The 17,062-nt window shown below is 43.2% G+C and overlaps 1 protein-coding gene across 3 annotated transcripts in view; it reads right to left on the reverse strand.

Moving 5' to 3' along the window:
* The window catches only part of LOC120764804 (connector enhancer of kinase suppressor of ras 2-like), a 362,406-nt gene that overhangs the window by 191,017 nt on the left and 154,327 nt on the right, over window positions 1–17,062 (reverse strand). The window lies entirely within an intron of this gene.

The raw sequence follows: 17,062 nt of genomic DNA on the forward strand, positions 1-17,062 counted from the left end.
AAGGGTTTCAGTTTACCTGAAACATATAAGGAAACCAAACTAGAGAGTTCTGTGTCTTTCTCTTTGTAATTGGCTCAATGCCAAGAGAGAAGCACCTGTTGGACCTTGTCACTGTCCTTCAAAGTCGGTACCTTTCCCTATTGGCAATTTGCCAGTGGAACCCACCTAGACTATTAAGTACTAAAGGGACTGCACAATAGAACCAAAGAACTTTTCGGGACTGCCATAACATTGTCAGAATGGTCTCTGCACTGTGTTCGACCTGCATTTTCTTTATCTGTTTATGTTTATTATATTCCTGTTTATTAAACCTTTTATTTTACAAAGCATGTCCAGGGAAGTTGTCTCGCTATGTAATTTAAGCCATTTACCTGAACAGGCAGGACCCCATCAGAGTTATACCATGTCTCTGTCCTTTTATCACCAGGCCTATTCCCCACTTAGACCCAGATAACAAGCACAGAGATAGTTCAAATCCAATAAATAACTCAAATTCACACAGAAAGCCTCAAACATGCTGAATTGAACCCAGATTTCTTGCAACCCCCACAGGATGTAGGACATGAAAGAATTTAATGAGCATTTAAACAAAATCAACTCTCAGAGTCTGAATTGATTGCCCACTGTTAATTTCAACTATGCTTATATTAGAGGACAACTGATCATGAATATCACACATTAATATTTTTGCCTAAACTTCTTCCTCAAATCAGAGAATAAAGAATTGAAAGGAATACACTTCTTGACAGATGCTAACATGGATATTTGTACTAGAAATAATAATTTTCAACTCCAAAAAAGGTAAATATACTGACCAATGACAAGACTATAAACTGGGGTTGTATGGAAAGTAAACAAAGCCCAAACAAACACTTGGTGAAGTGGTTTGGACTTCTGACAGCTGGCACTGGGGACAGTGCCTTCCCTGCCAGCCATTCTCCCTGTCAAAGTTCACTCTGAGAAATAAATCAAGGCCTTGCCTCCAGCTTGGAGGGAAATCTATGAGAAATGAAGCACTTTGCTACCTTAGCTGACTGCAAAGAATTAGATTTAAATACCAGGGAGAGAATTAACTTCATTGTTAGGCCTGTATCACAGCTAAAACATCATGGAAGGGGCTGGACCATCCAGTTCAAGACTAAATTGCTACAGATGACAAAAAAACTCTCTTCAACTTTTTTCCCAGAACAAATGTGTCACAGTTAGCAACAGTGTCACCAAAGAAAGTAATTCTCTTTTGGAAAAGTTTAAATAGCAAGCTGTATGTGATATTAGTGTGTCATCTGCTTAATATCACATCTAATCTTTTATTAAAGCACTGAAGGAATTCCCACCCCTGCTCTATTTTCTTCTCGACTTCCACTCATGCCAACATGATGACTAAGTGGATGCACTGGGATGCCTTTTCCAGCTCTCAACCAGCTGGGCAGGGCCTGGTTCCCCTCAGAACAGGTTTCATTCTGCATACTCAACAACACATTACAAGGATGATAAACTAGATTCTCCTGGTTGCTTATTCCCATGGAAAGAAGCAGGAAAAAAACCTCTCCCAATAACTTGTTATTGCATAAAAGCTCTGGAAACCTGTCACTTTGCTTTTAAGAGGAGTTAAGCAGGAAAGGACATGGTTTGATCACTGAATCTATAAATACCAGAGGGTATTTTAGATCCCAGCAAGTATAATCAGCCAGAGAGATCTTCAGTCACTGGAAGACACAGAGGACTGAGCAGGAAATGTGTGTGAGGAAATCCACCTAGTGAACAAGTTCTTTGCTTTATCTTGAAGTTTATTGCTTACATGCCAATGACAACCTCAATTAGTGTCAATATAAAATTTTAAATACAGCAGAATGTAGATAAAATATATCCATATAGATAATCAGAAGATGAAAGGAAATTTTTCAGCAGTCAGAGTGCTGATGCAAATTAGTGGCTTACCTGAGACTGAGTGGGGCACAATAAAGGGGAAAAGATAAAACTATTATGAAAGTGACAGTAAATCATAGCCTTTGTAGAAGACAGAAACATTGGGTTGTTCTAGATTTAAGCCTGACTAAATCCAAGATTTTAATTTTTAAAGCTAACAACTGTAATCAACTACCAAATGGGAAAAATGTGCTTACAAATAAACCTTGAAAGTATCTCCACATCCTGATGCTCTGATGCCACCAAACCCCACTGTGGCAGCATATTAGGAGAGGACTGAAGGAAGTTGTGGCTTCTTTTGGGCTTCCAGAGTCAGCAACCAAAGTGATGGGGAATGGGGGAGATTGTTCCAGAGGAGAAAAGAGCCAGGAAGCGGGTACCCCCCGAAAATTTAAACTGCATCAAATATAATTCAGTGGACACATTTGAAAACAAAGAATTGTAGTTTCTGGCAAGGATTAAGCAGGTGAGGAGTCTTGTGGATGGCACTGCCAGTATCCAGATCTGTAATTCCTGTAGGCACCTCATGTCCATGGTGTAACTGAAAGAGTCTCAGAGCTGCCAGACGAAATCGTTATCACAGCTGCCAGGTCAGACTTCAGCCTTCACAGCCACACATTCTGCTCCCCCTATGTTAAATTTGTGCTGCTCTCCTGAGCCACGCCATGAAAATTATGCTCCTGAGCCTCGAAAATTCTGTCTCCTGGCAGGAGATTCAGGTGATTTCTTTTTTTAACTGTAAATCCTAGATATAATTTCTGGTTTAAAAAGAAAGACAGGAAAATAAAAGAGAAAACCTCTAAAAGGGACAAGAGAGTGCCATTAGCATAGGCAGGATTATTTTTCATCCCAAGAGTAGGGAAAAACAAACAAGAAAGGGTTGCTCCATTCCCTGTTTTTTTTCATGATGCTTCGGGTTGCTCCATCATCAAATGACTCAGTTAGTAGAAATGGATATACAAGTTTAGAGAATGAATCCTGACTGCCAAAATGACCCCAGATGTTGCCTGTCTAGAACCACACAGCCCCATAATTTGGCAAATTATCCTGAAATCTGGATCAGAAAGCTGCTTAATGAGAATAGAAAGTTGTCCAAAGTCACCAACACTCCATTTCAGAAAAAGGGACCTGGACAGGAACATTGTAGAAAGTGCCAAAGTAACAGCACACCTTGAACACAGAAAGAGATGACTGGAAAACCTGTTAAATATTTAAGTTTTTTCATATAAAAGCACAGATCAAACAGTAAGAACTTCTGTATCTGCACTGACAGCATTATTACCTGCACACACTCAAAAGAGCTACACAGATTATTTGATTTGTTCAGTGACTGATCCTGTGTTTCAGGCTGGAGCTCAGCAATTCCTGATGCCCCATTCCATGACAGGAGCTGGGAAGAAGGATTTCAGGAGGCAGAAATTAAACACAAGTGTGAGATCAGAGGCAGACAAGCTCATGATGGAAGAATATAATTAGCAAAACGCCAGGATGAAGCTGTGCTTGCAGTGACACTTCCTAGTGAGGTGTGCAGCTGATTTGGGTGGAAGGATAACTCTGCTGGCTGCCTGCAGAACACAGCTCCTAAATTCAGCTATTTCCCCTCTGATTTTCCCATTTACAGACTCTCTGTCCTAGTTTCCCTCTCCTATTGGGTCTGAGCTGCTGTGCTGATGGCTGGGGTTATTGGAGGTGGTCAGGGGACAGATCCTCCCAGGGCTTTCACACTTGATCGGGTTTTCTGAAGTACAGAAAACAGGTGGGTGTTGTCAGAAATGGTAGAATTCAGGTGACAGGAGAAAATGCCATTTTTTTTCCTGAGCAACCTGAAGCAGACTCTTGTTTTTCCAAGTACAGAGAAGACACAGTATAAGAGGGAAGTTGTTGGATACTCCCTATAGTTAAAATTGGAATTTTGGAAACTGGAATATAGGAAATCTGCCTCCAAACAGATATTTCCTCTTTCTAATGTCATAAACCCAAAATGCAGAAATAGCTAAACACACATTCACCATGAACTTTCCTGCCCTGTGTCTGTGTCACAATTCCAGCTAAAAACTCTGCCTGTTTTGTACATTCTGGTTTGAAGTTCCATTTTTAAATAACTGAGCAAATTCTGTATCCATCTGACAGTGTAAGATCTGAGCTTTTTACATATTAAAAGAAGTGGAATGAAAAAAATCTTCAGCTATGGCTTCAGGTGTTCTCATACCTTACTGCAGGTAAGCAATAACATCACAGAGGAGGATTTTATGCTAATAAAGCAATCTGGGAGAATTTTATCTACTAAAATAAAATCAGTCAAATTATTGTAGCCAACATCAAGATAAAAAATAATGAATATAATGGGGAAAAAACCCCCCAAGTGCTAATCAGATTTTGCAAACACCAGCACCTGAAGATCAAAAGCCAAGCACAAAATACCTACAGTTTATGAAGAGTTTATTTCTTCTGTGGAACCCCCCCCAGCATTTCTTCTTACAGGTAGAACTATAATGAAATTGTTTTGCTGTAATGTGACATACAGAGATAGAAATAATGTCTGCACATTGAAATTTAATAGGCACAGGATGTAATTTTAGCTAAACAGTTTATATTGCATAAGTAATTACTTTAATTTACCTTAAAAACAGATTTCTTTTTAATTATAGTAATTTTTCTTCATGTTGACATTTGTGTGAGTAGTCAGTGTAAAATATGTATATATATATAAATATATGTATAAATATATAAACACATGGGTGCATACACAACTTTTTCTGTAGGTGATACTTTGAGACAGAATTTTCACTGAGTATAAAAGAGCAGAGCAGGAGATCTGACTGAGGAGGTGAAAGGAAACAACATTGACTGAAATTCAAGCACCTTACATGGAATTTGCCACATTCAAGACATTTAAAACACCACAACCTAAATATTGAGCTGCAGTCCCATTTCTATATTTCATACAAAAGCTCAGTCCCATTTCTATATTTCATACAAAAGCCTTAAGAATGCTCTAAATTATTTGGAATGTAAAAGCTCCATCTCCAGGCACTTCTTCCCCAATTCAGCCTGGTTTTCAACCCATTCTCAGATCACCCATGAATTGATTTATTGTGGATGTGAAGCACCTCAGCAGCTCCATGGGGATGCTCTGTTCCCCTCCCTGGTCCTTTCCAAGCTGTTCCTGGTCCCCAGGGCCTGGAGGTGCCATCCTGTTGCAGTGTGTTAATTTGGTTTATATTGTATTTCATTTTTATGTTGGGTTTTGTAATGTTTCTTCTGTTCCCTGGAAACTGTATCACGTGGTTTGTCCCTGCTTGGCCCCGCCCATCCTCCCACACTGGAATGTAACCTAACTCTGTTCCACTCCCACCTTGTCCCTGATTGGGTAGTGGCTTGTACCTGCCTCTAGGCCCATCATCCCTGGGAAAAAGCCCTGAGAGGAGGTGGGGCAGACTCTTTGGCATCGGAATGGGGACAGGGAAGGAGCTAAAGGAGCTCTGGAATAAATAAAGCTATAATTCCCCACCTGGACAAAGAGCAGGCTCTTGCCTTTTGCCATCGGCGGTCGTCTGTTCTCTCAAAAGAACCCCCACAGCTGGCACCCAAACATGAGGCTCGAAGCCACAAGGGGCTCACAGAAAGCTGGAAGAACCATGCGTAGAGCATGTGGCCGAGGAACGTCATGCAGGCACGTGAGTCCTGAAACGTAGCCCATCCACGCAGAGACACAGACCCGTCAGGCTTGGCGTTTGCTGTGGAGTCTCCAAAACACAGGACTCCACAGACCAAGGCTGTGGTTTTCCTTTGGACTTAAAAAACCCATCGGAGTGCTGCGAAGAAGCCCCACGAATGGCAAGCTGCTCCCAGAGAAGGTGACCGCGTGCTCGTGGACAGCCGACCCTGGGAACTGAGACTAGAAGCCCTTGCGGCACCAAAAGGGTTAGTCTCAGGCAAAAGGAGTGATTGGGAAAGAAAGGAAAGATTTGTCTGCACGCTGGATGTTTGGTAAGTATTACCACTTTGGGATCTTAGGAAAACTCCTTCAGAGGCATTGTTCCTCAGGGAAGGGTTTTTTTCCTTTGGGGGAAGGTTTTCACCTTCAGAGTAAAGCTTCAGGGTGCTTTAATAGCAAATTCGGTTTCGGCTGCGCAGCCCAGGGGGTGAAAAAGGTAACAGTTTGCCCTCTGGCTTTTTTTCTCTCCAGCGAGGTTTTTTTTTCCTTTCGGTTTCCCAGTCACAGTTAAAGGGGACACAGAAACTTAAAATCTGAGCCAAAAATGGGTTCTAGGCTGTCTGTGTCTCAAAAAATAGTCTATTACCAAATTTTAAGTGCCTTGGATGATGGGGGGACCCATTGTTCAAAGAAACAGTTGAAAAAATTAATTTGGTGGTTGTTTTCTCAGTTTCCACATGTATCATTAGAGCAAATAAGCTTCCTGGAATTTTGGGAGGCTATTTCAAAAAAATTAGTTGAATCAGACTTCCCTAAGGGTAACAAAACTGCAAATTTGGCTTTTTGGAGCTTAAAGTTCAGTTAGTATTGAAAAAGCAATATGAAAAGCAAAAAAAGCCAGTTCTTTGTGGATTTTCCCCAGTTTCCTCAGTTTCTCCCTATCCCGACCCCAAAATCCCTTCCCGTAGCTCGGATATTCCTTGAGAAACCCCTAAACTTTCCCCAAACCTCCCTTCTTCCCCAGTTTGTACTTTTGCAGACAGCTCAGGTGCTCAAAACACCCATCTTAGTGATTCCCAAGCTGGTCTCAGTTCTGGGGGGGATCACAAGATGGCGGAGACGCCTTTGTCCAGCCATAAGGGGCCTTTTTCTTTGTCTGTCCCTCCTTCCCACAATCCCTTTGGTAACCCGAGCCACCCATTCCTCTCCCCAGACCCCTCCTTCCCTTCGGCACCGCCCTCTCCTCCGACTCTGCCCCCTACCCTCAAACCTCCGCCCTCCGACTCCGCCCCATGTGACTCAAGCCTCCAGCCCCTCCCTACCTCTGGTTCCCACGGTTTCCCCGCCCACAGTCCCAGTTCCCACGCCCCGGAGGGGAAGGAGGCGGGAGCTGGGAACCCGAAAGCACGAAGTGATCCTGGCTTTTCTGCCACCTCTTTCACATATCAACAGTCAAAAAGCGGGGGGTGTTGTCCATGGTGATTGGGACCCCTTCCCCCAACAAGCGATTCAGGATTTATGCAAAGCTCAGATCAATTTTGGATATGAAAGTGAATACTTTTGCAACCTTTTAAAAGCAAATTTAGCAGGGAATCCTACAGTTCCCTTTAACCTCCAAAGAGTTTTACTTCCGGAGCTTTGGCAAAATCCTAAAATGGCTGTTAATAATAATAATTACCCAATTCAATTAGAACATCTATGTGGTGATGGTGAATGGGTCTCAGCCCTCAAGCAGGCTCAGGAAATTCCTTTGCTTCCATCAGAACCTTTAGTAACATTTGTAGAGCGATTAACCAGAGCTATCGAGTTACAGGTTAAAAAGGAAGGAGCCCAGGAACAGGTCCTGGAGGAGATGGCTCTGGCTGATGCAAACGAACAGTGCAAGGCAGCCATCCTCAGCCTGCCCATGGAACTGGCTCCAACCTTAGATGACATGCTCCAGGTGTGTGCCAGGAAGGTTCCCTTCATGACAGCTCACCAAAACCACAGTTCCAGAGTCAAGCCGCCACAAAAAGCTGCTGCTGCAGACACCGTGCCTCCTGTACCTGTGCCACGGCCACCGCCCAAAAGAGAGGAACAACGTGTCTCCTGTGCAATCAGGCTGGACATTGGGCATCTCAATGCCCTTTAAAGAGACAATTACTGGACTTTTGGGACGATGGGGGCGGGGGGTCTCGAGGGCCCAAAAGGAATCTTTCAAAAAACTAAAAGGTGAGCGCCAGCTTGCCCAGCGTGCTGACATAAATGGGGCAAGTCTGAGGAGGGGGGAGAAAAAACTGGAAAATGCAAATGTTGAATTAACTAATCCTGCTTTAACCAGTTCCGCTTTTCAGCAAAAGTCACCAGATGTGATAGTAAAGGATCCAGCGACCAGAGAAACAAAAAGCCCTCATGATCTGGTGTCATGGGTTAGTACAGTTTGGTTTTTTAGTTATAGAAGAATGTAGAATAATTCTCCAGGTCAGGACCTGGGAATTTTTTTAGAAGAGACAGCAACCTATCAGAGAGTTAGTTAGAATATTAGTGTCTGTTCTAACCACTGAAATTGTTGGCTGCGACTTTGGGAAGTACCATATAAAACTCCGTAAATTTCCTGTTGGTGGGTCCTTTTTCTTCTTTCCTTTGGCCCAAGAGAGACAGGTAACATCGAGCTGGGCCTGCTGCACTCCCCTTTTAGAGGGGGAGCTGGCCTGAGGCCTGGCTGGATTCTATCGGCTCCCGGGTGAAGGAGGGAGAAGGAGAGGTTGCTGTTTTGGAACAGCTACTTTCTTCAGACTTCTCTAGAGCAGGGAGAGATCTCTGCCGGGCCCCTGATATAAGCTATGGGCACCATTTGGGCCGAGGCCACCCCGATTTACACCGAGGGGTGGGCTGAGAAGGCATTTATGATCCTGCCTGTTTTTTTGTGATTCCAGACTGCCTGAGTGCTCTGATCTCTGATGTTTCTGTGAGTTCTTCCTCCCTCACCAGCGTGGCCTTGAACATCTAACACCACAAGCTACAGAGAGAAAGACAAAGACTCCGAGCCAATTTAACTCTTTCTTAGCAACATGAAGCTTCCAGAGCTTAGCCCTTCTCTGAGAGAGTAAGAAAGGACAGAGTGAACATAAAGAAGAAACAGCATGAAGTCAGTAGAGCGAGTGAAAAGACTATTGGGACAGAGGGTTGAAGAGTTGGTTGTTCCATTCTTACTTGAGCCATAGAAATGAACTCTATATTTAGATCATTCCTTTAAATCATGGGAAAGATGCATTTGGGGAGATGATTGTTTTAATTTGTGTGTGGATTTGAGCAAAAGTGTTTGTGATGAACTAAGTAATATTAATCCTATAAGATGCTTGAACAGAGACAAAGATGAGAAGCCCCCTGTGCCAGTGAAGAAGTGAGAAGATATCTCTGTACCTTGAGGTGAAGAATCCTTTGCTTTGGAGTTATTCATCTTTAAAAGGTGACACCCCAATATGCAAAAGTCTAAGACCCATGACCCATAAGCAGCTTGGGAAACTGCTCCTGGGAGGGTCACAAAGGCAGGTTTCTCCGGGCGGTTGTTTTTGTGACAGTTAAAAAACCCACAAGAAAACTGTTCTAAGTTGTCAGTAGGATCCATGACTCTAAAAGATACTCTTCCTCTAATAAATTGATGAAAGACTATTGTCAGATAGTGAAAGTGACTGAAAATTACAAGTTTTGTCTCTTTATGTTGTTTTGTAAGAAAGTGAACAGTTTGTAAGGGGAGGGAAGAGTGTTTCTGAAGTTTCATTCTGTTTTATTTTTTTTTCCAACTTTCTTTTTTCTATTCTTTTAGTGTATGTTAATAAAACTATTTGTTAATTTTAAAAGTTGAGCCTGCTTTGTTTTTCTCCAAATCTCCCTCCCACAAAAAAAGTAAGTACCAAAACCAAAATTTAGTGAACGTGAAACCACTACATTAATTAGTGTTTCTGCCCAGTTTAAAATTAAAACTATGACATCTGGTCACCTGGGGTAGTGGGTACGCCTATGTGTCCACTCCCCCAGGTCTCAACTGGGTGCCAGCCAAGTGGGTGAAACCTTTCATCCCTAAAACTGCAAAGCCACCTGCAGAGGCCCTACAAGTGGCCAATGCTGCCTGGAGGAGGAGAAAGCATCGAACCCTCTCCTAATTATCCCTTAACAGTGTTTTTCTGGACAGTTTGTTTGCACTAAAGGTCATTTTCCTTCTGCAACTTTAAAGGTACTCAGGGTCCGAAGTCTGAGCATCTCCCATGGACTGAGCCTTCCTCCCTCTCAATTTAATAAGAAAGAGGGAGATGTTGCAGTGTGTTAATTTGGTTTATATTGTATTTCATTTTTATGTTGGGTTTTGTAATGTTTCTTCTGTTCCCTGGAAACTGTATCACGTGGTTTGTCCCTGCTTGGCCCCGCCCATCCTCCCACACTGGAATGTAACCCAACTCTGTTCCACTCCCACCTTGTCCCTGATTGGGTAGTGGCTTGTACCTGCCTCTAGGCCCATCATCCCTGGGAAAAAGCCCTGAGAGGAGGTGGGGCAGACTCTTTGGCATTTGAACAGGGACGGGGAAGGAGCTAAAGGAGCTCTGGACTAAATAAAGCTATAATTCCCCCCCTGGACAAAGAGCAGGCTCTTGCCTTTTGCCATCGGCGGTCGTCTGTTCTCTCAAAAGAACCCCCACACCATCCCTGTCCCACCTGGGGCTCAATCACAGCTCTGAGACCACTTGGGGAAAATCCCCAGAGGAGCTCTGGGATTCTCCTCTGGGAAAACACAGGCTGGCAGGTGGGATCCTGCACCTCCCTGCTGTGTCAGGGCTCTGGCTGCTGCTCCAGCTTTGCCATGAGAATCAGAGTTTTTGGGATAGCATGGAGCCAGTTAGCTCTTAATAAAACCAGGCAAACACAGCCTTTTTGATAATAAAAGCAAAAGTCACAATTAATCATACACTCTGATTTTAGCATAAATACTTCTGACATACATAGAATGAAAACTGACAAAATACATTTTTTCTCTTTTAGATTTCCTTTCTGGAGGGATATTTTTAAAGGTTAAGAGCCTTTTGAAACAGTGGAAACCTGATTCTGTAAAACTTGTCTCTGTAAGCACTTCTTTGATTTCACTAAATTTTTGTGGTGATGTTTCCACCATACAACTTCAAACTGAAGATATTGAAACAGCATGAAGTCCAAGTGGGTGAGGCAATCCATTTCCACCATGTGTGTCTGGTTTTCCTCTTGCAAAAGAATTTACAGGCTGATCATCCTTTATCTGAATAGCAAATGGAAAAAGGCCAAATAAATTTTTCATTAGGGATCCTATGAATCAGTGTACAAGTTCAGGTCTAGAGACTAGAACCTAAAACTTAAAATTTCCTGAATGGTAAAAAACGGACAATTATTATAATCAGATGCAAGTTATGACACCACTTGATTAAAAGTTAAAATAAATCAAAGAAACTATCAGTTTTGTTAAGGAGAATGTGTTAGATGTAGTTCACACAGTTTATACTCTGATACTCTGACATATTCAATAATTTATGTATTTTATATGTATATATAAAATCCTAGCACTGTTGTTTTGAAAACTGTTGTTGTGCATTATTTGGGTATATATTGTATTTCATTTTTCTACTGGGTTCTGTAATGGTTTCTTCAGTACCCCCTGCTCCCCTGGAAAATGTATCATGAGATTTGTCCCTGTTCCTTCTCCCCTCCCATTCTCCCACACTGGAATGTAATCCAACTCAGCTCCACTCCCACCTTATCCCTGATTGGGTAGTGGCTTGTCCCTGCCTCTAGCCCCTTCCCCCTGGGTAAAAGCCAGGAGGAGCACGTGGAAAAATCTCTCTTGGCCCTTGGGATGGGGACTGGACTGGGCTCCTGACCCTGCGGGGGCGGGACCACAGACTGAATAAAGCCGTGATTTCCCCAGACCAAGGGCAGACTCTTTCCTTTTGCCATCGACAGATGCCTGCTCTCTCTAAAGGGAAATATTTGCTGCCTCTCTAGGATCTTTAAGGCCCTGAGGAAAAAATCCTTCCAGCTGTGGTTTCTCTCTCAAGCTAGCCGAGGCAAAAATGGAGCCGGGGCTCGGAGAGAGAGAGACACATCAGAAAACTATAAACGTATTAGGAAAATAATTTCCATTCATGGCTGGGGAATGCAGCTCCAGTAAAATATGGCCCAAATTTGGGTCAGCTTTTTCTTTAAAAGCTTTTCTCCTTTTAAATCAGTAAATTAGCATAATAACATATAATAAATATATAATAAACCAAATCCTTCTGCCTCTTTATCAACATTTGCCTATCATTTCAGTTAAACTGCAGTATTATAGCACAGTTTATGTGCACAGAACATGATATTTCATCAAAATAAAAGTATGGAGTTCATTAATAACTATGGTAGTACTATGCAAATATGCAACATCATAATATAAATTAGAGTCTATTATTTGAAACACCTCTATGCTTTTTCATGTGCAGCTTTCCTCCCCTTGTTCTCCCTTCCATTATAAATATCCCACCTTGCTGGAGCAAGTTGTGTAACAATTCGTTGTCTCCTGAGTCTATAATTTGGAACTTGTCATGGTGCTTCTAAGCACTCCATACACCTTCCTATTATCTTGTAAATAGATAGATTAAGTAGATCTAGAAATAAGATTAAATATTTTAGCCTATTTAAAAAATTAAGATCTGCATTATATTTTTTTATCTTCAGAAGAAGCTTTAGCATTTGCAATGCAATTGAGATATATATAGATATAGTTTCATATCTATATCTATGTCAACAAGCATAATTAAGGTGCCCCGGAAAGTTTTTTTATTTTTAACAAAAGTGATTTTTATTTCAGATAGAATTAGAACGTGATAGTCTTTCCTTAAAAATTGGACTCAAAAAGATTGTAAGGCAAATCATTGAAGCAGGTATTTTTTCAGAATAAGGTTTTCAAATAAATTGTTAACTTTATGTTTAAGACTTCTGTCATGGGTTAGTACAGTTTAGTTTTTAGTCATAGTCATTTAGTTTTTTGGGTCAGGACCTGGGAATTGCTTTAGAAAGGACAGGGACCTATCAGAGGGTTAGTTGGAATATTGGCATCTGTTCTGACCACTGAAAATTGTCAGCTACGACTTTGGGAAGTACCATATAAAACCCCTTGATTTCCTGCAGGTTGGCTTTTTCCTTTTTTCCTTTGGCCAGAGAGAGAGAGGTAACATCGAGTTGGGCCTGCTGCTCCCCCCTTTTGGGGGGGAGATGGCTTGAGGCCTGGCCAGATTCTATCGGCTCCCGGGGAGAGGGGGGGAAGGAGAGGTTGCTGCTTTACAACAACTACTTTCTCCAAACTTCCCAGGAGCAGGGAGAGATCTCTGCCAGGCCCCTGATAAGAGCTATGGACACCATTTAGGCTGAGGCCGCCCCAATTTACACCGAGGGGTGGGCCAAAAAAGCATTTATGATCCTGCCTGTTGTTTTTTTTTTTTTTGTGATTCCTGACTGCCCGGGTGCTCTGATCTCTGATGTTTCTGCATGAGTTCTTCCTCCCTCACCAGCTCAGCCTTGAACATCTAATACCATGAGCTACCGCGGGAGACAAAAAGACTCTGGGCAGATTTAACCCTTTCCTGGCAACATGAGGCTTCCACAGCTTGGCCCTTCTCTGAGAGAGAAAAGGACAGAGTAAATATAAAGAAGAAACAGCATGAAATCAGTAGATCTAGAGTGAAAAGACTATTAGGAAAGAGGGTTGAAGAGTTAGTTGTTCCATTCTTATTTGAGCCATAGAAATGAACTCTATATTTAGATCATTCCTTTAAATCATGGGAAAGTGTTGAGTTTCTTTATGAGACCAGACGACTGCCGATGGCAAAAGGAAAGAGCCTGCTCTTTGTCCGGGAGGGAAAATATTGCTTTATTTGCCCAGGAGCTAGTTTTAGCTCCTTTCCCGTCCATGCCAGAGCTAGATCTCCTGAGGCCTCCCCACCCCGTGCCAGGGCTTTTTCCCCAGGGGGCAGGGCCCAGAGGCAGGGACAAGCCACTGCACAATCAGGGATAAGGTGGGAGTGGAACAGAGTTGGGTTACATTCCATACAGTTAAAGGGGAAGATTACAAATCCGATGAAACACAATATAAACCAAATTAATGCATTACAACATTTCCCCTTTTCTTATTAAATTAAGAAAGAGGAAGGCTCAGTTCATGGGAGATGCTCAGAGTTCGGACCTTGAGCACCTTTAAAGCTGCAGAAGAAAAATGACCTTTAGTGCAAACAAACTGTCTAGAAAAACACTGTTAAGGAATAATGATAATTAGAAGGAGAAGGTTCAGCGCTTTCTCCTCCTCCAGGCAGCACTGGCCACTTGTGGGGCCTCTGCAGGTGTCTTTGCAGTTTTAGGGATGAAAGGTTTCACCCACTCAGCTGGCACCCACTTGAGATCTGGGGATGTGGACACATAGGCGTACCCACGACCCCAGGTGACCTGATCATGAGGACTTTTTGTTTCTCTGGTCACTGGATCCTTTACTATCATATCCAGTGACTTTTGCTGAAAGGCAGAACTGGTTAAAGCAGGATTACTTAGTTTAACATTTGCATTTTCTATTTTTTTTGAAAAATTCCCTTTGGGCCCTTGAGACCTCCCACCCCCATTGTCCTGAAAGTCTAGAAATTGCTTCTTTAAAGGGCATTGAGATACCCAATGTCCAGCCTGATCACACAGGAGACATATTGTTCCTCTCTTGGGCGGTAGCTGTGGCACAGGCACAGGCGGCACGGTGTCTGCAGCAGCAGCTTTTTGTGGCGCCTTGACTCTGGAACTGTGGCTTTGGTGAGCTGTTATGAAGGGAATCTTCTTGGCACACACCTGGAGCATGTCACGTAAATTTGGAGCTGGTTCTATGGACAGGCTGAGGATAGCTGCCTTGCACTGTTCGTTTGCATCGGCCAGAGCCAGGACTGTTGGAGTCTAAGGCATTCCTTTGGTTGCCCTGGAGGGTCAGGGACATGGGCAGGGGGTTCTGGGACCCCAGCCCAGAGCTCAGAGAGACACTGGCTTTGATTTTAGTCCATGGGAAAGGCTTCTTGCACTGCAAGAAGGTTTACAGACCACAAAAGTGTGAAAAATAGTAGTTTAGTATATCACAGGGTGAAAAAACAGTGGGTTTGGGATTTTTGGCATTGAAGTGAATGGGCCAGACAGAGAATTTGGGGCGTTGTCTCCTTCTTCTTCCTTCTTGTTCCCTCACTCCATTTCTGCAGTGACGTTGGCACAAAGTAGTTAGTGAGGATTGGGTCAGAGTAAAGATGACCTTTTTAGTAATAGTGATAGACATTGGTAAGAAATAGTAAATAAAGAATACATAGCAATTAGTATAAAAGATAAGGACAGCCCAGAGACAGAGGGAGTCACCAGATGTCCGAGCCACGGCAAACATCTTGCTGGACACTGAGAAAATTGTAAGATAAGAAACAATAAACACGAAGCATGCAACCTTAAAGACTCCATCTCTTTCATCCGTTTAGCTCAGAGCTTTGCAGAGGGCAAAAAAGACTCTAAAACCACCTGAATGCCGGGGAATTTAAACTCCAGCAAAGGAGGTCCCGAAAACTGGCGTCCCTGACTAGGCAGAAACACAGGACCTGTTCCTGGGCTCCTTCTTTCTTAACCTGTAACTCGATAGCTCGCGTTAATCGCTCCACAAATGTTACTAAAGGTTCTGATGGAAGCTGCTTTATTTTACTGCAAGGTTGGAAAGACTTATCGGGCTGGGTTGCTAATTGAATGGCAGATTCTTATTATCAACAGCCGTTTCAGGATTTTGCCAAAGCTCTGGAAGCAAATCTCTTCGGAGGTCAAAGGGAACTGTAGGATTCCTTGCTAAATTTGCTTTTAAACAGTTGCAAAAGTATTCTCTTTCATATTTAAATTTGGCCTGAGCTTTGCAAGAGCCCTGAATCGCTTGTTGGGGGAAGGGGTCCCAATTACTGTGGACAGCACCCCCCCTTTTTGACTGTTGATATGTGAAAGGGGTGGCAGAAAAGCCGGGATCACTTCCTGCTTCCGGGTTCCCAGCTCTTCCCCCTCCCCTCTGGGGCGTGGGAACTGGGACTGTGGGCAGAGAAACCGTGGGAACCAGGGGCAGGGAGGGGCTGGAGGCTTGAGACACACGGGGAGGAGTCGGAGGGCGGAGGTTTGAGGGTAGGGGGCCGAGTCAGAGGAGAGGGCAGTGCCAGGGGCGGCACCGAAGGGAAGGAGGGGTCTGGGGAGAAGAAGGGATTGTGGGAAGGAGGGACAGACAAAGGGAGAGACTCCTCATGGCTCGAGAGCACATGGCTTCAGCCATTTTGGACAAAGGAATCCCCTCCATCTTGTGATGCCCCCACCTGGGGATGACTAAGATGGGGGGTTTGAGCACTCGGACTGCCTGCAAAGGTACAGGCTGGGGAAAATTCACAAAGAACTGGCTTTTTTTCCTTTTTTTTTTTTTTTTTTTTGCTTTTGCAATGCAAACTTAATTTTTAAGCTATAAAAAGCAAAATTTGCATCTTCTTTATTATTAGAGCAGCCAGATTCAACTATTTTTTTTGTTATAGCCTCCCAAAATTCTGGGAAGCTTATTTGCTCTAATGATACATCTGAAAATTGAGAAAATATATATTGAATTAATTTTTTCAACTGTCTCTTTGGTCAATGGGTCCTGCCATTTTCCAAGGCACTTAAGTTGTGATAATAGACTCTTTTTTTGAGACACAGACAGCCTAGCACCCATTTCTGGCTCAGATTTTAAGTTCCTCTGTCCCCTTTAACTGTGACTGGGAAACCAAAAGTTAAAAAACCTTCGCTGGAGAGAAAAAAAAGCCAAAAAGGGGAAACAGTTTCCTTTTCCACTCCCCCCCCCCCCCCCAAGGCTGCCAAAAGAAACCTGCTATTAAAGCACCCTGAAGGTTTTTTCTGAAAGCAAAAACCTTCCTCGAAAGGAAAAACCCTTTTCCCTGAGCATCAATGCCTCTTAAAAAGATTTTCCCTTAGAAAACCGAAAGTGGTACTCACCAAAATTCCAGCGTTCTTTTCCTTTCTTTCCCAATCACTCCTTTTGCCTGAGACTGACCCTTTTTGGTGCAAAAAGAGCTTCCAGTCTCTGATCCCAGGATCAGCTTTCCACGAACATATGGTCACTCTCTCTGGGAGCAGCTTGCCGGTCGGGGGCTTCTTCGCAGCACTCTGATGGGATTTTTGAGTCCAAAGGAGAAAACTGCAGCCCTGGCCTGTGGAATCCTGTGTTTTGGAGACTCCACAGCGAATGCCAAGCCTGACGGGTTTGTTTCTCTGCGTAGGTGGGCTACGTTTCGTGACTCACGTACCTGCGTGAGATTCTTTGGCCACATGCTCCCCGAGTGGTTCTTCCAGCTTTTTGGGAACCTTTTGTGGCTTCGAGCCGCATGTTTGGTGCCAGATGGTGGATGTGGTATTTCTTTATGAGACCAG

Source organism: Hirundo rustica, chromosome W (genome assembly GCF_015227805.2).
Source record: "Hirundo rustica isolate bHirRus1 chromosome W, bHirRus1.pri.v3, whole genome shotgun sequence".
In the NCBI taxonomy this organism is placed as follows: domain Eukaryota; kingdom Metazoa; phylum Chordata; class Aves; order Passeriformes; family Hirundinidae; genus Hirundo; species Hirundo rustica.